The sequence below is a fragment of the Thermobia domestica genome, chromosome 4 (assembly GCF_964235325.1).
Source record: "Thermobia domestica chromosome 4, izTheDome1.hap1.1, whole genome shotgun sequence".
NCBI classification, from domain to species: Eukaryota; Metazoa; Arthropoda; class Insecta; order Zygentoma; family Lepismatidae; genus Thermobia; species Thermobia domestica.
In genome coordinates this window covers 227966206-227991327 of record NC_137457.1, presented here as the reverse complement: position 1 = coordinate 227991327, position 25122 = coordinate 227966206, and positions in this window count along the sequence as shown.

Below are 25122 nucleotides of genomic sequence, written 5' to 3'. Positions count from 1 at the left end.
ATGAGTTTGAAAGCGAGTTGAAATGTAGCTTAGGCGTAGGGTTTCAAAGTGAAAGAGTATGTGGGGAAATGGGGTGCGATCATAGAGTTCATGTGTTGGGCTGGGAAGGCGGATACGGAAAGCTAATCGGAGGGCGTGCCGTTTAAGAATCTGAAGTCTGGTATAAAATGAGGGAGCTGAGGCTATCCAGGCTGTAAAACCGAAGGTGAGAACTGGGCGGAGAAAAACTTTGTAGGTGGTTAATAGGATATGGGTGTTCAATCCCCAGGTAGTACCACTTATACGTCGTAAAAGGTTGAGGCCATTATAGGCTTTGGCGCAGATGGACCTTAGATGAGCAGTCCATTTAAGATGTCTGTGAAAAACTATACCTACATAAGTGACAGTGTTTTGTGGCTGAAGAGGAACGGTGTCGACATGAATATAAAAGTTAAGCAGGGTTGCGATACACGCGAGAGCGTTTGTTTGGAGGAAGAAAGATAATAGTTTGTGTTTTAGCAGCATTTAGAGTCAGTTGCCAGTGATTGCACCAAGAGAGAAATGTGTCAATAGCAATCTGCAGAGTTCGATTTATTTTTTGAATAGTGTCGCTATGGCGAGAAAGGCTGTGTCATCTGCAAATTGATATAAACTGATATTTCTAGGCAAAATAGAAAAGTAGGCCACATATAACAGATATAATAACGGAGATAGTGAGGAACCTTGAAGAACACCAGAATGCAGAAATATAAGGTGCGAAAGGTGGTTGTTGATAGATATATAACTTAAGCGGCAAGAAAGAAAGTGGAAGATGAAACGGATGTAACACAGAGGAAGGCGGTAAGAGAAGAGTTTGTACACAAGACCAAGATGCCGCACCTTATGAAAAGCTTTTTCCAAATCGAATAAGACAAGGCAGGAAGGTTTGGATCTGTTGAACTGCATTGTGATATGGGTGGTAAGGCGTATAAGCTAATCATTGATACCATAAGAAGGTCGAAAGCCTGCTTGTGGAAGAGGAAGAAGATTATGAGCGGAAGGATGACGATGTAGACGTGTGACAAGGATGCGTTCCAGAATTTTGCTGAATACAAGAGTGAGCTGAATAGGCCGGTAAGAAGAGACATCATGTGGAGGTTTGTTTGGTTTGGGAAACATTAGAGTGATCGATGATTTCCAGTGAGTCGGAATGTAGGCTGTGCGCAAAATAAATGTGTAAATAACTGCAAGTAAATGGAGAAGAACATAGGAAGCCTCTTTGATATGTCAGTAAGAAATACGATCAGCGCCTGGAGCCGACTGACGTTTTCTGGCGACTGTACTGCGGATATCTTCGACCGTAATAGGAGCAGTAAGATAACTATTTGCAGGTAAATGGTGGTTGGAATGGTTGAAGATCGGGTGAAGAAAGATTGAGATTTTCTGCTGGATGACGGCGTATTGATGGGTCAGGTGCAAGAGGAGTGAAAATGCCTTGAAGATAATCAGCAAAGGCGTTTGCTTTAGTAGTATCGTCAGCGAGAGCTTCGTCTCCAGCTAAGAGAAAGATGATCGGCCACTGAGTTGGTGGAATCGCTTCCAGTACCTAGTAGGATGGGTGATGGGGGAAAGATCATTGCAGCTAGTGATCCAACGACGACGTTTATAAGCAACGAGGTAGTTGTGAACACTGCATTGATACTGTAGGTGGAGACGGAGGGGCTCAAGGTTACCAGTGTGAGTGAAGTCTCAATAATGTGCCTGGGAACGTTTGATAAGTGTAAGATAAAGAGGAGGAAGAGCTGGTTTATAAGCATGAGCGGTACGGTGCGGAATATTTTGGGCAGAGGCAGTGTGGATGGAAGCTGTAATAGTATCTAGTGCGATATAAAGGTCATCTTCTGTTTCGGGATCCGGGACATTTTCTAATTGATGTTGAAGTAAGGTGCAGTTACCGTTCCAGTTTGCTTTGTCGAACATAAGATAAGAGCGTGGGGGTGGAGGAATAGTGTGAGAAGCAGAACGTGGGGTTGTAATGGTCAGAAGGATTGGCACATGGTCACTGCCAAGAGGATCCAGGACATCTATTTTGCACCGAGTCTGTAGGTTGAGAGAAGTGATAACAACATCTGGTGTTCTATTACTACAAGGTTCTTGTAGGCTTAGGTATCGGAAGAAAGTGACCTTAAGTATGCGTTATAAGGTAATTGCGGAAATCCTGTTGCTGGCGAGGAATGCGACTGTGAAAATTCAGATCCGCTAGAATGATGTAAGTACGATAGTTTTCTGAAATATACTGAATAAACGGATATGGAAGAGGATGTCCAGGGCGGATATAGATAGTCGCAACAGTGATGTTGAGCTGTTTGAAATATAAAGTAGTAACTAGATGTTCTGGCAGTGGAGTTATGGGAAGAGTAGTGCGGCGAAAAGGAAGAGATGGTGAAAATCCAATGGCGACCCCACCACTTGCCCTCCTCGTTGGTATCAAGTTATCGTGTGGAAGCATAGTATAATTTGGCAGATGTACGTGGGTGCGAGCCTTAAGATGTGTCTGGTTCAAAACAAAACACGCAACATGTTTTTCAAAGAGGAGCTGTTCAAATAAGATTTATGTTGAGGTAAAGATCGAATGTTCAGAAAGAGAAAAGTAATGTCCATAATGATGTTAAGAAACCAGATGTTGTCGGAGAGAGTATTAAACTTCTGTTTGCAACGGATCTGAATGAAAGTAAACAGTTTGGCCAGAGTAAGTAGCTGTAAAGTTTATGTTAAGTATGGCTTTGGCAGTTTTTTGGACTTGGCAAAGAATATGGTTGCGAAGTAGCGGATGAATGTTTTGTAGAGTAACAGTAAGAAAAGACAAGAATTGGGTGATTGTAATTGGTTGACAGATATCTTGATTAACAGAAGCTGATTGAGTGATATGCGGTTTTAATGGTACCGTTAATTCTGGCTTGAATGGATCCGCAGTAGGTTTAGCCTTGCATTTGTAACTGTAAGTAGGATGTCCAGTTTCATTACAGGTGGAACATTCAGGAGTTTCTTTCAGGTTAGAACAATTACGGGTGCTAAGAGGGCCAGTGCAGAATCCACATTTGATTTGGTTTGGGCATGCGCGGTCGAATGATCGTTATATACTTGGCACTTTTCACACCGCATAGGAAGTGGCGCAGGAGAACGAGAAGGCTCGACACGATGACGTTTGCGGTAAATGAAGGCGCCATTTCAGAGAAGAGAGTCTATGGTGTCGTGAGAATTGGTTAAAACACGGACCATGTACGTGTTCCCTTGTGTGTTTTTGATACGGATACATTTAATGATAGAATATCTATCAAGCTGGAGTTCCTGACTGATTTCTTCGTCCGTAAAGGACGGAACAACATCTCGGATGACAACTGACAAAGCAGGTTGTTTGCGTGGTGTCGGTGGTTGCTTGGCTGATGGAGTGTTGAGTTTAGAGATAGAAGCGTTTGTACCAAAGGTTTCAAAGGAATAAGTATTGCCGAGCGTGAATGCAAATTTGTCGTCTGGCGTTTTAATTATTATGCCTTTCTGTGTGTAGATGATTTGTGCGATGCTCGTGCGAGGTATGTATTTGACAATGCGATGATACAGCTTCTTGAGATCAAGATACTGAGGACCATAGTTTGTGAGAAGAAATGTATAAATGGCTGGTTTAACAGAAGTGGAAGAAGTTTCAGCGTCCATGTGATGAGATGAATCAGATGCACTAGATGATTCGCTGAGGGTGTGATGGCGTTTCAGTTTAGGTGACTGAGGTTGATTCGGATGAACTTCATTACGTGTTGTGCGTTTAGAGCTCTCCCTTCGCTTGTCGGCAGATGCAGACGGAGCGGAGGGGCAAGGAGAGATTAGAAGCGTGAGGTCCAGTAGCGATGATGATGAGCACACAAAACAACTAATGAGGTATGGTAAGCTGGTAAAAGCCACCCATTCGGATAGTGGCTTAGGTGAGGAAATGCCCCAGTCTAAACGTGTCGCAACGAGCTACCCTTGGCTGAGATAAGTCTGATAGCTGTTGCTCAGTGAATAAATGACGAGCAAGTCCCAGGAATTTTGCACAGGATTACAAAAAGCAGCCGTGCTGACGTTTGGTACGTCACAGCTGATGTGGTCGATATCGCTATCGACCTGAAGGTGTGCTCACATTGTTTTTTTTTTCATAGGTAGCCAACGGCTAGCACCCTGTTAGAGGATTACGCCCTCTTTTAGGTAAGGGAATTGGGAACAATTATTGGATCAAGGATAATGGTTGGTCTAAGGGATGTTATGAAGTAGAAAATCTTTATTTATTTATACATATCAACAAAAACAGAGGACTTAAGGCCATTTTCGGCCTTAGCACATTGGATGGAACGGGAAAAGAAAACAAAGAAACCAACAAACAAAATAAATACAATATATGCTGTAATAGATACACAAAAACAGGAAATTACACGATATACATATTGAGAAAGAAACCAAGTATTTTTCATATTGTTAAGCAAGGGTGATCGATGAAAGAAAAGTAATGACGATGTGAAAATGATGCTAGCGGCATATGTTTATATAAAAACAAAGGCTTCGATATAGGAATAAGTCTTGTGATTGTGGAGATGAGGAATGAGATGAGGTGCAAATTACGCCACAACAGGCATGTTATGTAAGAACACAGATGAAACCATCTTCTTGCCTAGGGGTTACTCTAGGCTATAATGGAACCAGAGGGAAGCCCATGTTAGTTAAAAGGGAATATCACTGTGCACTGTATGATGGGAAGATGAGAGGGTGATGAAGGTGAGTATGAAAATCGTCAAGTAGAGTAAGATCAGGATGATTCGGTGGAAATGTGTAGCAGTACAGTGTGAATAATAGTGACAGGGGTGTGTGCAGAAAGCGAGAAGGTGCGGTGTGTACTGCTGAATAATACATCGTATCCAACAAAAGAGAATGACGATCTTGGTAACGTCGAGTGATATAATTTTCCCGGAGTTTCTCCATGTGGTACTGTAAAACAGGAAATGTAATGAGACGGTATAGGTATTGTGTAGGACTTGGTAATTTAATCCGGTAAGCAATTCGGAAGGCATGTCTTTCAAGTATGAGAAGCTTATGGTAAAAACTGTCTGGAGCTGATACCCAAGCTGTGTGGCCATGTGTAAGGGTCGGACGCAAGAAGGCTTTGTAACTATTGAGTACAGTGGCAGGTTTTAAGCCCCAGGTTGTGCCAGTTAAACGCTTCAGAAGATTTAGGCGATTGTAGGCTTTACTAGTAATCGTAGTAAGGTGTTTCTTCCACGTAAGATGCCGATGGAAAGTTACACCTAGGTATGTTCCTATCTTACTGGCTTGTATTGGAACGTCGTCTACCTGAAGCGTTAAGCGGTTTGGATTACGGCGTACTTTGGTTGACTTTTTCGGCGGTAGGAAGACGATGGCTTGAGTTTTAGAAGCGTTAATTAATAAATGCCATTTTTTGCACCACTGATAGAAATTATCTATGGCTGTTTGTAAAAGTGTACTGATTTCCTGGACTGTATTACAAAGGGTAAGGAATGCAGTGTCATCAGCGTACTGAAACATGTGTAGTTTGTCTGGAAGTTGAGGCATCTCCGTAACAAAAAGGAGATATAAAAGAGGCGATAACGAAGAACCTTGAGGGACACCAAAAAGTATAAAGATTGGATGTGATAGATGATCGTTTATGGAAACGTATGCAAGACGGGCAGTCAGAAAGTTGAAAATAAATCTAATATAAGGGATTGGCATATGAAGGCGAATAAGTTTGTAAATGAGAGCTAGATGCCAGACTTTGTCAAATGCTTTTTCTAAATCGAATAGTACCAGACAAGAGGGTTTGACGCTATTATAATGTGTGGTGATCAGATTCGTAAGTCGAAGAAGTTGGTCGTTGATGGAGAAAGCAGGTCTGAAGCCGGCTTGATATACCGGAAGAATGTGATGATGAGCAAGGTATGTATGGAGTCGTTTGACCAGTATCCGTTCGAGGATGTTGCTAAATGTGGAGGTAAGCTGAATTGGACGGTATGATGAAACATCATCTAAAGGTTTGTTCGGTTTAGGAAACATAAGTGTTTTCGAAGTTTTCCAGGGTGTTGGGAAATATCCAGTGCGGAGAATGAACGTATAAATGGTTATTAAAAGAGTTGATAGTGATAACGGACATTCTTTGATATGGCGGTAAGTGACCTTATCAAAACCGGGTGAAGAATTACGTTTTTGGTTGACAACAGCTCTGAGTTCATCGATGTAATTGGTGAAGTTAGCGGAGTGTCAGGTAAAAGGGAATGGCATGTGTTAGGTTGTAAAACGGGAGAATTCACATTAACTTTTCGGCAGGATGTGAAGAATCATCGGAAGGTAGAGGTGTGAAGATGCGTTGGAGATTGTTTGCAAAAGCATTTGCTTTGTCTACGTCGCCTTGTGCTGGTGAGTTATCGATTAAAATAGGATATGGAGTCCTTGTATATTTGCCGCATAGAACATTGAAACGTTTCCAGTACTTTGAAGGATGATTAGTATCTGAAAGTGTATTACATGTTTTAATCCAACATCTAAGTTTATAAGCACGAATATAATTGCGAACTGTGCGTTGTAACTGTTTATGATGGCGAAGGGCATCTGGATTATGCGTGCGAGTATAGTCACGATATAGCTGTCGAGAACATGTTACCATGGTGAGATAGTTTGGCGGCAAAGTGGGCTGATATGGGCGGGAGGTACTTGTAGGTATGAAACGTGTACTAGCTTCTTGGATTGCGACAATTATAGTGTCTATTGCAGTGTAAAGCTCGTATTCCGTTGTAGGTTTTGTGAGGTGACCTGTGTTGGTAGAAAGATATGATCTGTAGTTCTTCCAGTTTGCTTTATCAAAACGAAGGCTGGTGGAGAGAATTGGTTGCGCTTGCGTTGTGTTAGAGCTGTGAGTGTTAATGGTAAGTTTTACTGGCACATGATCAATACCAAGTGGGTATAAAATTTCGACAAGACTATGGAAGACTGGAGTTGTTGATAAAATGACTATGTTCGGCGTTGTGTTCGAAATGGACCTAGTATGTTTCGGTAGATCTTGTATGATACCGGTCGTGTGGGTGGTAAGGAAATTTTTGAAGTTAGTTCCTTCGTGATCGGGCTATGCATAATAAAATCGGCCATAATGATGTAGTGATTGAATAAGTTGGATATAAATTGAACAAACGCTGTTGGCAATGGGTGACCAGGACGAATGTAAATAGTTGGACGGTGATGGTAATGTTTCGAAAATATAGAGAAGTAAGGACGTATTCTGGTAGATGAAGAGTATTGCAAATATGTCGTCGATGCGGAATCTTATGGAGGAAGCCAAAGGCCGTACCACCATGAGCGAGTTGGGCAAGTAATTTGCAATCCTCACGTAGTAAGGTATAGCCAGATACACGAAAAACCATTGATGGCGTTAAGATCGTTTCGTTCAATAGAAAGGCTGTAACGTGTTCTTCAAGAAGCAGCGTTTCAAAGAGAACTTTATTTTGACGAAATGAATGGATATTAAGAAACAGGAACACTAGAGCCATGAGAATGAGAATCTGGTAATGAGGTGTGAAAATGGACGGTGTTCCCAGAATAAGTGGCAGTAAAGTTAACATGGAATGTGGACTTTGCGGGTAGAATAATTTGCTGCAGAATGTGAGGTCGTTGGAATGGTTGGACGTTCTGCATAGCCAAAGTGAAGAAGGTCAGAAGCTGGTCAAGGGTTATCGGAGCGTCTGTAGAGTGATGATGTGTGATGGGTTGTTCTGGTGTACGAAGAGGTACTACCAATTCGGGATTGTCCCGTTGTGGATCTGGTTTGCCCTTGCATTTATAGCTATAAGCAGGATGTTGCTCCTGACAAGTGGGACAAGTCGGAGGAGACTTTAGGTTTGTGCAGGCATGGGTAGAATGTGGGCCGGAGCAATAACCACACTTGTGCGCGTTCCGACATTCGGAAGTTTAATGTGTGTTATATTGCTGACATTTTTCGTAGCGCACGGGCAAGGGTGGTGGTGAACGTGATGGTACCCCTCGATGCTTATGTTGATAGATTACAGCACCATTCGCTAGCAAATCGTCGATGGTTGCTTGGTGTGATGTCAACACCCGAACCATGAAGGTGGGGCCTCGATCATTCTTGATCCTAATGGCCTTTGTGATGGTGTGTTCTTCTTATATTAGTTCTTCTAGCACTTCTTCATCGGTGTATGAGGGATCTACCCCTCTAATAACAACGGAAAGTAATGGTGTGCGTCTAGGAGGAGGCATCTGCTTACGGCGTGTGTCTTGAAGTGAGGTTAATTGCGCGTTTTTACCAAAAATGTCAATAAGTACTTTGTTTCTGATGGTTTGGAATAGTGCTTGGTCAGTTGTCTTCAGTATGATACCATTGCGGGTATGGACGATATCGGAGATGGCCGCGCGTGGTAAATACTTTCGAAGTTGAAGTGCAACAAATTTGGAATTTGAAAACTTGCTGTCAAAATTGGATACAAGCATAGAATGGATGGTTTGCTGTGGAGTACGTTTAGAGTTCTCGTCTGAAGAATCGGCAATGACCATTTCATCTGAGTCTGAATCGGAGTGCAGATGTTTTTCAATGGACGCGAAGTGCTGTGGCGGGCGGCATAGATTTCTTTCTCTGGAGGTGACCGAGAACGAACAGAGCCAGTAGAGACAATAGAACCTACAGATGTCTGTGAAGTTCGCCGCTGGCGTCTATGTGTAGCACCAGAGTCATTCCGTGGTTCTGTCTTTCCGGCACGAACGGATGTCTCGGCTACAACGCGCGGAAGACTAGAATGATGACCTTTGCTCTTCAAGCCAGATGTCTTGCCTCAGTCCGCCATCGTAATAGCCAAATCGGTGGGCAAAAGCCCAGTAGGTATGAGCAGAGAGTTCCAGATGTAGAAGATGATAATGAAGTAATGTATGATTAAGGTCTGACTACCCGTTCGGATAATAGTCAAGGTGGAGTAGAATCCCCTACCAAATCTGTAGCATTGCACACCCTTGGCTTGATCAGTCTGGACTACAGTGCTCGAAGAAATGGCGTGGAGAAGCACCCAGGATGAGGAACGGGAAGGAATTCAAAAAACAGCTGTTCTGACGTCTGGTACGTCACAGCTTGTATTAATCGATTGATTAAACAATCGATCGGAAGTATGGCTCACATTTTTTTGTCCCAATGCTGGCGATTAGCCAGCAACCGTTAGAAGGTTGCGCCTTCTGTGCGGTAATAGATTTAATCGTATTATTGGAGGTCTATATTTTCGATGGGCTAAGGGAGATTCGGAGAGCTCAAGTAGAAGTTTGTATTTTGATTGCATTAATAGGGATTTCGGCTGTATAGTATTGATTTACTGTTGCATTTGTATCCTTTATCTGTAATAGGAGAGAAGAGAATGAAGAATTAAAATGATAAACATGAAGTACAGTGTAACAACACAACACATAGGTAATGATTAGTGTGACAAGTGAGATCTATCTTCTGTCCAAAGGCGACTCTGGACGTAATGAAGACAAAATGGGTTTCCTGTTAAGACATGAGGTTCTTAGTGGGCAGTAAATGATGGTGCTATGTATGGAGGAACTATGAATGTTGAAAATGCTGCAACTGCGTCCAAATCCGGATGATCAGGAGGGAGTGTATATCGGTAAAGTGCAAACAGAAGTGATAAAGGCGTTTCCAATAACTTGCGAGGTGGATTGTATGGAATGTCTGCTTGCATGGTAGCGAGGAGTAATGGATGCCGGGACTCAAATCTGCTAGTAATATACTTCGATCGTAAAGCTTCAACATGAAATAGAAGGTGTGGAAAAAGCAGGACTTCATAAAGCTCTTGAGTAGGACTCGAGAGCTTTATTCTATGGCATGGCGTTCAAGTATTTTCAGTTCTTCATAATGAGGTTGGACTGCGGATATCCATGCTGTGAAGCCATATGTCAGGACTGGTCGGAGGCTCACATTGTACCCAGCTCCAATTGCAGTAAATTTTCTGTCTTAAATATCTTCGAGACGTTAATGTTGCAATGGCCTCCTAGACCTGAGAGTGCGTCCAAAGCTTCATGCACCTTTCGGCAAATGCTATGTTTTAACTTGTAACTAATCTAATTAGAAATGCTGTCCATCAGCACTGATTCTTGTTGTTAACCATGGTACTCCTCCACACCTACTCGCGAGACATCTTGCGTTCAACATTTCCCTCCTTCATTCCTTGGGTTGTAGCTCCTGCACGATGCTTTCGTTATGGTATTTTCTTATGCCTGATGAGCATGTGTAATTGCATTTTTGGGTACGTTTTTCTCACTGCCATTTGTATTACCAGGGAAGCAAGAAAGTTCTGCGCTTTTGAACAACTCCCTATTCCATTTGGCTGCTGCGGCGACATCTGCCCCCGTAGCATGAAAGTTTTGACTGTTTGGGAAAGCTTATTCATTGACGCATCAGCCACGGTGAATATAACAACGCATTTGTCAGTGTAGTGTGTAAAAATCGCTCGTGATCATGTCAGTGTCAAATGAAGTTTTTAGAGCTTGTTTGCTTTACGAGTTTAAATTGGGGACAAATGGTGCAGAAGCAGCTAGAAAAATATGTGTTGCGCTCGGAGAGAGTGTAATAAGTAAATGTACAGCACAAAAATGGTTCCAGACCTTTTCAACTGGTGACGATACCTTTCAAGATAAGCCTCGCTCTGGGAGGCCTAAATCAGTGGATATGGACCACCTGAAGGCTTCTATTGAAGATTATTCCAGTCAAACATGTGAGGAACTTGCTCACCGATTCGAGGTAAGCAGGAAAATTATTCGAGTAAGTCTGCATCAGTTGGGGAAGACCTGAAAACTGGGTCAGTGGGTCTCTCGCGAGCTGACCGCTATGAGCCAAGTTCTAAGACTGAATATCTGTTCATTTTTGTTGACGAGACACAAACTCTGTCCAATTTCGGACCGTATAATAACTTGTGACGAGAAGTGGGTCATTTATGACAATAAAAAACGGTCATACCATTGGCTATCACCGAATGATCCGAAGCCTTTGACTGCAAAACCGAACATCCATCAACACAAGGTTTTGCTCTGTGTTTGGTGGACTACAAACGGTATCGTGCACTACGCATTCTTGGAACGTGGTAAGACAATTACCAAAGATGTGTACTCATCACAACTGAGAACGGTAGCCACCAAACTGACCCAGAAACAGCCAGCACCAGTGAACAAAAGAGGTGTGCTCTATAACCAGGACAACGCGCGCCCTCACACCGCAAAACAGGCGCTGGAAGTAATCTCAGAACTTGGTTGGGAGCTTGTATCTCATCCTCCCTACTCCCCAGATGTCGCCCCTTCGGATTGCCATTTATTCTTGGCCATAGACAACTTTATGCGTGGCAGGCAGTTAAAGACTGAAGAAGACGTCAAAAATGCAGTTGCTAAGTTTTCCGAGTCTCGGGAACAAATATTCTACAAAACTGGCATTTACAAGCTTGTTGAGCGCTGGGAGAAGGTTGTAGAAGCAAATGGAGGCTATTTTGCCGAATAAACAAACCGTTAAAACCCTGTAATTGACAGTTTTCTTCCATAGTATAAAAGCGCACGAACTTTCTTGCTTCCCTGGTAGTTGCACTTTCCAAAACGGACATTACAAGTACCAATTATTATGCATTATTTGCGCGTTTTTTTCTGATTCTTGTACCATTCAACGCCCAATCGGCTTAATTAATTTCGTTCAAACCTGTGTTGCATATTCTTTCACACACGACACTCTGGTAATACGTCGGGAAACAGTTCCGGAGAGAAGGTGACTATTTCACACCGTTAGGTGGTGTCAGTGGCTATAGCTCTGTAACGATGCATTTCCGGACATATGTTCATATGAACGTTTTCACTTGTCTACCCGTAAGGAATCTGCCCCTGAATTTTTGCCGTGACTTTTTGAAACGCCCTATATATATATTAGCTGAAATACCCATTCTTTGCATGAGGACTGTATTTGGAAGTCAACGCCACTGAGTATGTCACCATTCATCTCAGCCACCGCGAAAACTATGGATTTGGCACTAATATCGATTATTTTGGATTATTTTTACATGTTTCGGTAACCCTCGCCTCACAGGTGAATCCCAGCACGCATACATTGGTAGCTGAATTTGAAAGCCATTGTTAATGGAAGTGTCACCATTGATCTCAGCGACCGCCAAACCTATGGATTTGACACAAATATCTGCCATTTTGAATTATTTTTTCTTGTCTCGATATCCTCCCTCCCCGATGACCCCCGGCTCGTAGCCGAATGGGCTGAATTTGGAAGTTAATGCGATCAGAGTTTCACCATTCATCTCGGCGATTGCGAAAACTGAATTTGACACTAATACCGTCATTTTCTGCATGTCCCGAACTACTTTTACATGTCCCGGTAAACGTCCTCCAGAGACCCCTGTGGTTCGAAATTTTTTTAAAAAAAGTCTGGTCTTGATCTGAAACCTGGACCAAGGTACCCGTGATCCAAATTTGGTAACTCGATTCACTCGTCTGGTCCCAACGCGGCACATAGACACAGACAAATAGACAAACAAACTTTATTTTATTCATGTTAGATATTACCTAATATAAATAAATAAGTTGATTGTTTGCCTGCTGTCTGTGTCTGTCTGTGCGCGGCCTGGGGACCAGACGAATGGACGCAGAGTTACCAAATTTTGATCACGGCTACCTTGGTCCAGACCCCATACTTATATATAAATGTACACTATATCATAGGCTTTGGCACAAATCTTGAACGTCTGAAGCAATTTCAACCAAACTTAGTGCGCATATGATCTACAATCTAGAAACAAAATGCGTATGACCTACAATCTTGAAACAAAATATTGTTGGGTAAGACCTTTAGCACTCCTGTGGGGCGTGGGGAAGAAGTTTCCTAAAGAACTTCAAAGGATCAATATTCAATCGAAATCATAGTTTTCGGGGTGGCTAAGATCAATGAAGAAATTCCCGATTGTCATTGACTCCAAGATCAGCTTCCAATAGGGATAAGTATTATATCTCTATGATAGCTACGGACCGGCTGGAAAGGAGTGACATGTATAAATTTAAAAGCGTTCTATGTTAGTGTTAAATTCATAACTTTTGGAATTGCTAACATGGATAATCCAAGTCCAATGCCATTTAAGTAGAAGTTCGGCTCTTAGTTTCGATAAGGTATCCCTAGCATTCACACAGATTCACTACGAATAGTTAAGTATAAAAACAATAAAAACGATAGATATTAGTGTTCAATCAGTAATGTTAGGGGCCACAGGGATTAATAGTGACACTCCTTATTCCATTTATCTTCCATTTCATTTCCATTGGAGATAAGCCAAATTTATCATCCATGGGGTGGGAGTGGGAATCAGTAATAATATTAAATAATAGTAAATTACCAATATCAGTGTCGAGTTCGTAGTCTCCGGGGTAATTGAAATGAATAGTGATACACCCGTTTTTGTTTAGGTCATAATTGAGCTCAATACAGATGTAGGTAAGAAGCAGTGAAAATAAAATCTTCAAAATGCCGTAGTTTAGTGCCGAATCTATAAGTTTTCGGTTTATTTGAAGTCAATTTTCCCGTTTATCCCTTTTTCAAAATAGCACGCATCTCAAGCTTTGCTTTTATTATATTATCTTGAGTAAAGAAGGGCTTACCTTCGAAATATTCCAAATTTATGCCTAATGTAGAATATAGTATAAGTTTTAGTCATTATGCTTCCACTGAAATGTGTATACTATTGGGAGGGAACTCATATGGTACTGAGAATAAAAACAAGTGTCATGAAGTTCGTCGTTACAGTTAGATACCATCCAAAATTTGCCGCAATGGGACAAATTGAACGTGCGTAGTCCTGCCTTCCCAACCATCACGCAATTCTCCGAAAACAATATCAATCATTTGTACTTCGTTTGCTCCCATTTGCTCCGCAGTAGCTCCGTTTGTTCCTTACCGTTCCCGAGAAAATGGAACATTAAAGTGGGGAGTCAGAATAACGTCGTTCCAGTCCCCCCACTAAAAATAACCGCTGAGGTGAACGGATGGTGGCATTACTTTGTACTTCATTTGCTCCCATTTTCTCCGTAGTTTCTCCGTTTGCTCCTCTACCGTTTCCGGAAAAGTAGAAATTTTAAGTGGGGAGGCCAGAACAACATGGTCCCAGCTCCCCACCCAATAGAAGAGAGGAACGGATGGTGACATTTGTTTCTAGTTCGTTAGCTCCCATTTGCTCCGCAGTTTCTACGTTTACTTCACTACCGTTCCTGATAAAATAGAAATTTAAAGTGAGGGCCAGAAAAAGGTGGTCCCAGACTAGGGGTGTTCCGGATTCAGGAATTCCGGAATACTTCAGAATGAAAATCTTAATTCAGGAATCGGAATTAAAAATTTAGTTATTCCGGAATTCCGAAATCTCGGAATTCCGTAATTTCGAAATTCCGTAATTTCGGAAACTCGGAATTCCGTAATTTCGAAATCTCGGAATTCCGTGATGTCGGAATCTATGAATTCTGTAATTTCGGAATCTCGGAATTCCGTAATCCCGGAATCCAGGAAAGACATTCCGAAATTTCTAAATCTCTAAATTCCGGAATTTCGGAATTCCGAAAGCTCACCTCGAAATATCGGAATTCAAGAATCTTGGAATTCCAGAACTTCAGTCAGAAATTTCGGAATTTCCAAAACTCGGAATTCTGGAATCTCGAAACTTCAGCTAGAAATTTATGAATTCCAGAATATGAGGACTTCGGTTCAGCACTTCTGAATCTTTGACATTCGAAATTCCCAGTAACGGTACGTCGATCCAGCATATCGGAAACTCGGAGTGATGAAATGTCAGCATCTGAAATCTTCAAGTAACATGATTATGAGATAGACATCAACACTCAGACAATGTAATGATGAAACTTACTCTTTTTTACTCATTGTCAGTGGCGGCAATACTCCGTCTTTCTGCAGAACGAAAAGAGCTGAGCAGAAGGACTCATTGAACAAAGTGTAAAGATTTCATTTACTGGTTCTTGTCTTGTTCTAATGTTGTACATCGTTGCTAGCAGCATCACTAGTGCAATACGATAGAGTATCTACCAGTTTCTTCCCTGCGTGGCTTCAAAATGACATATAGAAAATGAAAAACTTAGAAACAGGTGAAGCCATAGATTGCGAGTTTCGTATTCATTACCTATATATTTACTTGCACACTTGAGCCGATATTCACCCTCGTACTCCTTAATGTTTAGAAGCCAGATTCTGGATACGTAGCTGAAATGCTCGTTCTGCGCACGAAGAGATTTTAGATTTTAGAAAGGTATACGACTTGGTTAGGAGAGAAATATTATACAACGTTCTTACAGAACTTGGAATAACGAGAAAGCTAATTGGATTAATTAAGATATGTTTAAATGAATCCCAAAGTAAAGTCCGGGTAGGAAAATTTTTGTCCACGACCTTTCACGTCGAAAATGGCCTGAAACAAGGAGCTGCGTTGTCGCCATTACTATCTAACTTTGTTCTGGAATACGCTATAAGGAAAATCAAAGATAGCAACCAGGGCCTACAGTTGAACGGTATTCACCAGGCTATGGCATATGCTAATGATGTAAATTTAATAGAGGATGATAGAAGAGCAATAGAAAGAAATGCAGAGATCTTATTAAACGCTTACAGGGACATGGATTTTGAAGTAAATGCAGAGAAAACTAAATACATGGAAGTGTGTCGGGACCGTAATACGGAAAATTGTGGATGCGTTAAAATATTAAATAATACTTTTGATAAAGTGGATAGTTTCAAATATCTAGGATCAATATTAACCAAGGAAAATCATATTCACGAAGACATTAAATGTCGACTAAAAGCAGGGAATTCGTGTTACTATTCGGTGCAAAATCTCTTGTCGTCAGGAATTTTGTCGAGGAATTTGAAGCTTAAAATATATAAATCGATAATCATCCCTGTTGTTCTGTATGGTGCGAAACATGGTCGCTTACACTGAGGGTCGCATATAAACTCATAATTATGTAGTTTTTGTAGATAGCATGGCACAAAAATTATTTCAATTACACCATGATACCTTTTTTAATACACAAAATGAAAACTTTCTTTAATGTCAAATGTATTTTGCGTTAATATAAAGAAGAAATAAAAATATGATAGATCTGAACTGCGGAAGATCGGAAATACAATGTAATATATTTGTAATAACTGTATTTAATATTTGTAAAAGCAGTGGAAAAATATACAATCAATCTAGCTTTTAACATAAAGTAATAATGAAATGCTATATCAATAGAATGTTAATCCTCTCAAATTTCTTTAATTTAAAGGAAACCTATAATTTTAGTTTCTACCGTAATTTTTCTATCAGAGCTTTACATAATAGCGGACTCTTACTCTTATAAATTAGGCTACCTGTTAATAAGATCAATAAAATAAACAAACAAAAAATACCCTATTATGTTTAAAAATGTTGGTTAATGCAATATAAATTTCGTATAAATTTTCATAGATTAGAATATACATTATTACAATTAATTTACAAAAACTAAAAAAATACACATTACCTCGAATCCAATACTATCATTGTACAACATTTTAATACGTTTCTGAACACCGTACTCGCGGTTATAGAACAACCTTTATTTCGTCGGACTCTGATGTATAAAATCAGTTCTTCGGTCCCGACTCGTGAGAGGATAGTTATGTTCGCGACAATTTTCAGAAGAATAAATGTTTTAAAAATTAGAAATAATATCCTATATATTTGATGGATGCCATTAAACCTAATTATATCTGTAAATTATTTCTACTACAAAATGTTACTTTTGAAAATTCTTTTATCCTTTCATAGCGTTTTCAGTCTGGTTAGTTTTAGTAGGACATATGTAAAAGGCAGAATGGAAATGTACATTAACTACAAATTAAAATAAAAAGTACTTATCATGATGAAAAATAAGGAAATGTTATACAAATAACATAATAACAATATATATTACGCATATTTAAATCGTAACACTAGAAAACTAAGAAAATGTTATGCTGTAAAAACAACATTTTAAGTACGAAATATTATGAAACTTAAGAAATATATTAATTGAAATATTATATAGAAATAATGTATTAACATTATGAAATCAAAGGAAATGTTATTTGAATAATATACAGATACATCTATGCAGTGATAATAACACTGGTAACTATGCCCTTCTCAATAGCTTAAATTTACCGTACCTTTGAAAATAAGAAAAAAAAACAGATACAGAGACCGACAGAAGTATTGGAATAATATAATTAATACTTTATTTATATTGTATGAATTATAAACAACATACATCATATTTGCTTAGTAGTGTTGAATTTGTAAACATATAAACGTTACCATTTTGTGTCTCCGAAACTATATTTAAAATATCATAATGCATGTATTAGCACACAATATATAGAGTCTACTATATTTCTCCTGCGGTCTCACTTATAGGACGACATAACGTCTCCAAACGAGTAGACACATGACTGGATGCATGTTTTATGCCCCCACCGCACAGTCGTTGATTTCATACTGTGCCTCGCAACAGCAGTTCGCAATTGTAGTGTAAAGCTAAGCATTCACAAGTGACATATGGTGTAAAGGTAAGGACTGTAAAGGTAACAGTCGAAGAGAGAAATGTTGTAATTAATCTGTACAAACAACACAAACCCCTCTCCGAAATTGATAGCACAGTCAACAGAAGCAAAATCATGGTGTTCTCCACCATTCAGAGCTTCAAACAGACTGTGATGCACACAGGAACAGTTGGACGGGTTTTACATAGTGCCGGTTACAATGCCAGTTTTCCTACGAGGAAACCATATGTCAATTGTGTGAATCAGAAAAAGAGTCTAAAATTTTTTAACCTGTATAGGGGAAGCCAACAGAATTCTGGGATCACGTTCTCTGGTCGAATAAAAACAAATTTTGCTTATACAAGGGTGACGGACGTGTTACAGTGTGAAGGCTATGAAATACAGCTAAGAACATGGTAGCTACAGTGAAACATGGAGGCAGCAGTGTGATGGTATGGGGATGTATGGCTTCATCAGGCGTTGGGGAACTGGTGCTCATAGATGGAATCATAAAAAAGTTTGAATACAAGAGAATTCTTGAAAACAATCTTAAAAGGAGTGCACAGAAGCTAGAATTGGGAAATGGTTATTACTTCCATCAGGACAATGATCCAAAGTATACTGCGGAAATTATGAGGCTTTGGATGGTGTATAACACTCCTCACACTTTGAAGATACCGACCAAATCACCAGATTTAAATCCTACAGAGAACATCTGGAACGAGCTCGAAGATCGTGTTAGGAAACATCACATTAGAAGTAAGGACCATCTGAAAGAACTTCTTCAGAGTGGAGAAATATGAACTCTGCAGTCAGCACAAAAAAGTTCAGTCTTGTTAAAGAATTATCGTAGTAACCCATAGAAAGGGTAACATAACTAATTACTAGCTGTTCTCTGTTGAATGCTGATATCCAGATGTAAACAAACTATTTTCATCCTTTCTGGTAGTGGAAATAAGTGTCGCATGCTTTTCATGAGTTTATATATTTAGTAGAAGACTCAAATATATTTTGTAGCAGTTGTAATTTTGTCTACTTTCTTTGCGTACCTATAGAAATGATAAATCTAGTAAACATGTTTATGTTAGAATAATTATGTAGGACTCTGTGCTTCGTGTTGATTTATGAATCCCCTGTTATACTAAGCCAGAGATGTGAAACAATGAGAAAATTTAGCTTATATTCAATAGTATTTTAAAATGTTTTTGGGACAATAGCTTTGTTCATGGACAGAAATATTAACTGCCCAGCATGCTCAGCGGTAAGATTATTTGTGTACACAAATATTTTCTCGCTAATTTTGTTAATCTTGAAAGATAGTGGGAATGATTATTCCACCAAAGTAGTGGCTCTTCCTCCACATCTGCATCCCTAAGGCCAATTATTCTATTTGACTGCCTTCTTTATCCTGTCACCAAATGTCCTTCGTTTTAGGCAACTGTCTAATCTTTTAGTAATAACATTCCCTCGATTATCTTTCTTTAGGATTTCCTGCTGGAATAAGTCTCAACTTTTACAGTACTTTACCTTTTGTTACCTCAATATTTTTACCCAAATTATCTTCTTTAAACCTGAGATCTAAGAAAGCATAATTTTTCTACAGAATTCTGCTTCTTTCATCTTTCTCGAATCGCGATTTCAGAAGGGACAAAATTTCCATTTTCATGCTTCATTCATCTTCTTTGAGGCTGCTTCTAAGATCTGTTCACTATCTCCCTCTTCAGTCAAAAAGTCATAGAGTGAAAGATGTGTTTCCTGCGTACTTGCTCCATCTTGTTATGATATATCGTCTATCAGTTGAGATTCTTCGACTTGAAAATCTTTTGAAATTTGTTCATATGATGACCATATGTCCGACGCTGTAACAGATGTTTCTGCTGACATACTGTCACAAAGCATTTGTAAGGACGATAATAGTTAATAATTCTAATTAATAATCGTAGTTAATAATTCTGTTTCTTCGTTCTGAAGGATAAGATTTTTATATATTGTTTGAGACAGAACTTTTGCTATTTCTTCTTGCTATTTCTTCTAAAACTACCATCATCAAAAGGAAAGCAAACAATCATCTTGTTGGCGTGAATGACGAAAGTATTTTACGCAGAATTCCTAATGCATCTTACTCTTCTTGCAGCGCATGTCTCATTTTCCTGCTTTGACTCATAATTTCGACATGAGATTCCGAAAAACGGAATTCCGAAAAATTTCGGAATTATCGACATTTCGAATTCCGGAATTGAAATCTCAATTCCGAACACCCCTATCCCAGACCCTCGAATTCAAAATAGTCACAGAGAGGAACAGATGGTCGCGTTCGTCTGTACTTCGTTTGCTCCCATTTCCTCCGCAGTAGCTCCGTTTTCTCCCTTACCGTTCCCGAGCAAAAGGAACACTAAACTGGGAGGTAAAAAACAACGTCGTCCCAGCTCCCTCACCCAAATAAAGATAATCGCTTGCGGGAATGGATGGTGGCATTAGTTTGCACTTCGTTTGCTACCATTTGTTGCGCAGCTTGTCCGGTTGCTCCCCTAACGTTCGCGAGAAAATAGAATATTAAAGTGGGTGAGCCGGAACAACATGGTTTTAGCCCCCCACCCAATGGTAGAGAGGAACGGACGGTGGCATTCGCTTCTACTTCATTTGCTCTCACTTGCTCCGCAATTTCTCAATTTGCTCCCCTGCTGTTCCCGAGAAAATCGAACATTAACTGGTGGTTCAGGAAAACGTAGTCCCAGCACCTCGATGGCGGCGTTCGTTTGTACTTGGTTTGCTTCCCGGTAGCTACGTTTACTCATTTAGCATTCACGAGGAAATGGAACTTTAAAGTGGAGACTAGAACAAAATTGTCTCAGCATCCCACTCAAATAAACATAATGGCATAGGGGAGCGAATGGTGGCATTTTTTGTGCTTCGTTAACTTCGATTTGCTTCAGAGTTGCTTGGGTTGCTCTCCTAGCGTTCTCGAGTAAACAGAACTTAAACACGTGATTTCAACCACCCTCCCAACTTATATAATCGCAGAGGGGAGTGGATGTTGGTGATATCTCGTTTGCTCATATTTGCTGCACGACTGCTCTGAGTACTCGTCTACTCCGATTGTTGTTAAGAAAGAGGAATTTTGGAGGGGTTGGTCTGGAAATGTGATCCCAGTCCTTAACATCCTAAAAATTGTAGTAAGAAATAATTGTATGCGTGATTTGCCCCGAATTGCTCTGGAATTGTTTCACTTTCTTCTCTACTGTTCACCGTAAAATGCTTTTTCAAAGTGAGAGCTGGAACAACATTGACCCAAGCCCCTCGTTACTAAAATTAATGGCATAAGAGAATAGATGTTGGCATTTCTTTGTATTGTCTTCGCTTCGATTTAGTGTACATTTCCTCTTTTTTCTGACTTATAATTCTCCAAAAAATGCAATTTTTAATTTGTTCTAGAATAAAATATTCTCAGCTCTTCCCCTATCTCACTACATGTAGTTTAAGAAATAATGTAAGCTGGTTTTTGCTGCGTATGCTCCGATTTGCTCCGAAGTTGTTAGTGTGTTCCCCTAATGTTCTCAAGAAAATGCAATTTTATGTTGCTCCTTTATATGCAAAGCAACTGGCAACTATTGATCTTTTGTTTATTTTGTTTTTAGTAGGGTGCCCGCGGGGCTCAGTGGTACGGCGTTCACCTCTGGTGCTTGGGGTCCCGGGTTCGATCCCAGCCTCCACCAAATGAACTTTGTGGTGGAGAACCCATGTGCGTGGGTTTCCTTGGGGTTCTCCCACTACCTTTATTCCAGCATTTCATTCATTACTCATCTTCACCGTCTCCTTTAGCCTAACCGGCATAAACGTGGGACGTAAAACATTTCATTTCATTTTTAATTTTAGTAGTTTAGGTGTTATGACCGTTGATGGCAGCGATTGTCATGGGATATGAAATATTAATGACATACCTGTACATGTATTATTTCAACTTGAGTATTGATTCCAAAATATTGAAAAATACACAGCTAAAGAAGGAATTTTCCTGTAGGTTAGGAATGTATTGTCCTCCATTTTGTGTGCGTTCCCTCCAAAAAAGTCAGCCTGTAATCCTAAAAGATATGTTACAGGAACCTATGTCTCATAGCGCTATTGTGGATGCCTCCTCCTATTTCAATTCTTTAGAATCCTATGACAAAATAAAAATTAAGAAAAATGTACAATCTGGAATATCAGTAGTTTTGAAAACACGTCAGTATATAAAAATGGAAGATGGCGCTTTATGCATACTAACTACGATTCAACCATCTTGTTTTGCGCCATGTTAAAGATATTCAGAATTAAATAGTTTATAGAAACAAGTTTCTTGCATAAAGAAGTCGACATTTCATATGACAATATTAGAAAATCATTAAAGAGAAAGGATAGTTTTACATAAATGCAAATTTCGAGTCCACCATCTTGCTTTCCGCCATTATGAAAATCTTCAGAGTAGAGCAAGTGATATGAGCGAATAGCTCGCACCCGAAAACAATAGGTTTGGTGTCAAAATATTGAAAATCTACCGCAAAGAATGGAAGTTCTTGTATAGGATAAGAATTTAGAGTCCGCCATTTTGTTTCCACCAGTTTAGGCACTTTCCCCCAAAAATCCAGAATGACAACCGGCAAGGCATGTTACAGGGATCTATATACCATGACACTGCGGTGGATGCCTTCTCCTAACACTCAAATGTCATCCGTTCATTTTTTCTTGTTTTTCAGAGGCTTGGCTGGCTAACTAAACAGATAAAGTACATAATTTTCAGAATCCTCTTGCAAGTGTGACAACGTACAACAAAATTCGTTAACATTATCTGCTGCAACAATAATAATAAATATATCCTTTATACTAAAACTAAGTCACTGGTTTTAAATGAGTATTAAACAAAATTCCTACCTTACCTATATGTATATCATTAATATTTCATATCTCATGACAATCATTGCCTTCAAGGGTCATAACACCCAAACTACTAAAAACAAAATAAACACAAAGTCCATAGTTGTCAGTTGCTTTTCACATAAAAGAGTAACATAAAATTGCATTTTCTTGGGAACATTAGGGGAACACACAAACAACTTCGGAGCCAATCGGAGCATACGCAGTAAAAACGAACACCAGCTTCTATTATTTCTGAAACTACATGTAGTGAGATACGGGAGGGCAGAGAATATCTTATTCTGGAACAAATTTAAAATTGAATGTTTTTGAGAACTGTAAGGCAGTAAAACGGAAATGTAATCTAAATCGAAGCGAAGGCAGTACAAAGAAACGCCACTTTCTATTCTCCTCTGGCAATAATTTTAGTAACGAGGGGCTTGCGTCAATGTTGTTCCACCTCCCACTTTAAAATAACATTTTACAGGGAACAGTAGAGAAGAAAGTGAAACAATTCCATAGCAATTCGGGGCAAATCACGCAAACAATTATTTCTTACTACAATTTTTAGGATGTTAAGGACTGGGATCACATTTCCAGATCAACCGCTTCAAAATTCCTCTTTCTTAACAACAATCGGAGTAGATGAGTACTCAGAGCAATAGTGGAGCAAATATGAGCAAACGAGATATCACCAACATCCACTCCCCTCTGCGATTATATATATTGGGAAGGTGGCTGAGATCACGTGTTTAAGTTCTGTTTACTCGAGAACGCTAGGAGAGCAACGCAAGCAACTGCGAACAAATCGAAGTTAACGAAGTAGAAAATAATGGCACCATCCGCTCCCCTATGCCATTATGTTTATTTGAGTGGGATGCTTAGACAATTTTGTTCTAGTCTCCACTTTAAAGACCATTTCCTCGGGGATGGTAAGGGAGTAAACGTAGCTACCGCGAAGCAAGCCAAGTACAAACAAATGCCGCCATCCGTTCCTCTTTGAAATTATTTTTAATTCGAGGTGCTGAGACTACGCTTTATCGTACCACCAGTTCAATGTTCCATTCTCTTAGGAACGGCACGGGAGCAAATTGAGAAACTACGAAGCAAATGAAAGCAATTGACGTAGAAGCGAATGCCACCATCTGTTGCTCTCTACTATTGCGTGGGAGGTCAGGACCATGTTGTTCTGGCTCCCCCGGATTAAAATTTAATTTTCTCGCGAACGGTAGAGGAGCAACCAAACAAATTGCGGAGTAAATGAGAGCATACGAAGTACAAACGAATGGGACCATCTGTTCCTCTCTGATTGTTTTAATTCGAGAGGCTGGGATCACTTTTTTTTGGCACCTCACAGTTTTTGTTCTATTTTATCGGGAACTGTAAGGATGCAAACGTAGAAACTGTAGAGCAAATGAGAGCTAATGAAGTACAAGCGAATGCCACAATCCGTTTTTCTCTGCCATTGATTGGGCTGGGATCACGTTGTTCTGGCCTCCCGCTTTAGATTTGTATTTTACCGGGAATGGTAGGGATGCAAACGTAAGAACTCCAGAGCAAATGGTAGCAAACGAAGTACAATCGAATGCAATCATCCGTTCCCCTCATCAATTACTTTTTGTTGGGTGGGGGAATGGGACAACGTTGTTCTGGCCCCCACTTTAATGTCTCATTTTCTCAAGAACGGCAAGGGAGCAGACGGAGCTACTGCGGAGCAAATAAGAGCAAACGAAGTACAAAGGAATTCGACCATCTATTCCTCTCTGTAACTGTTTTTAATTCGAGGGTCTGGGACCACCTTTTTCTGGCCCCTCAGTTTAAATTTCGATTCTCTCGGGAACGACAAGGGAGCAAACGTAGAAACTGAGGAGAAAATGGGAGCAAACAAAGTACAAACAAATGCCACCATCCGTTAATCTCTGATATTGGGTGGGGGCTGTGACCATGTTGTTCTGGCCTCCCGTTTTAAATTTTTATTTTTTTCGGGAACGGTAGAGGAGAAAAGGGGAAACTGCGGAACAAATGTGAGCAAACGAAGAACAAACGATTGAAATTGTTTTGGAAGAATTGCGTTTTGGGGGGTCAGGACTACGCACGCCAAAATTGACCATAACTCGAAAACAAAATGTCGGATTATTTCTGGTCGCAGGCAATATACATGATTCGTTAATAATATTCATTTCACATGAATGGATTGAAAGCAGAAATGGTTCAAGTGTAGTTTCCAAAGAAAAGGAAGACATTGCGTACATGTAAACATTAAATGTGACTAGAATTTGCCAATTGTACACAATAAAAGTGTTTCTGGTAGAAAGATGTCTAATACCTGAATCAAATGAGAAGAAAAGACAGGTCTTTTAAATCATAAGCTACGAATTAGAACTGTGACCACGGAAAACATTGTTAGAGATGGTAGGTAATCATGAGGAAACGAATTTGTGTTACAGACCGCTGTCCGAAATTCTTTCGTGTCTGAGTATGACCAGCCAAACAGGACGAGAATACACGATAATCGAAAATATATCGGAACCTGGTCCAATTAATGTAACTACGTACGCAACTGCTGTAGCATTCCGCGTGAGAGCAAGAGCACGGTTTTATTTTCTTATTTTGTAGAT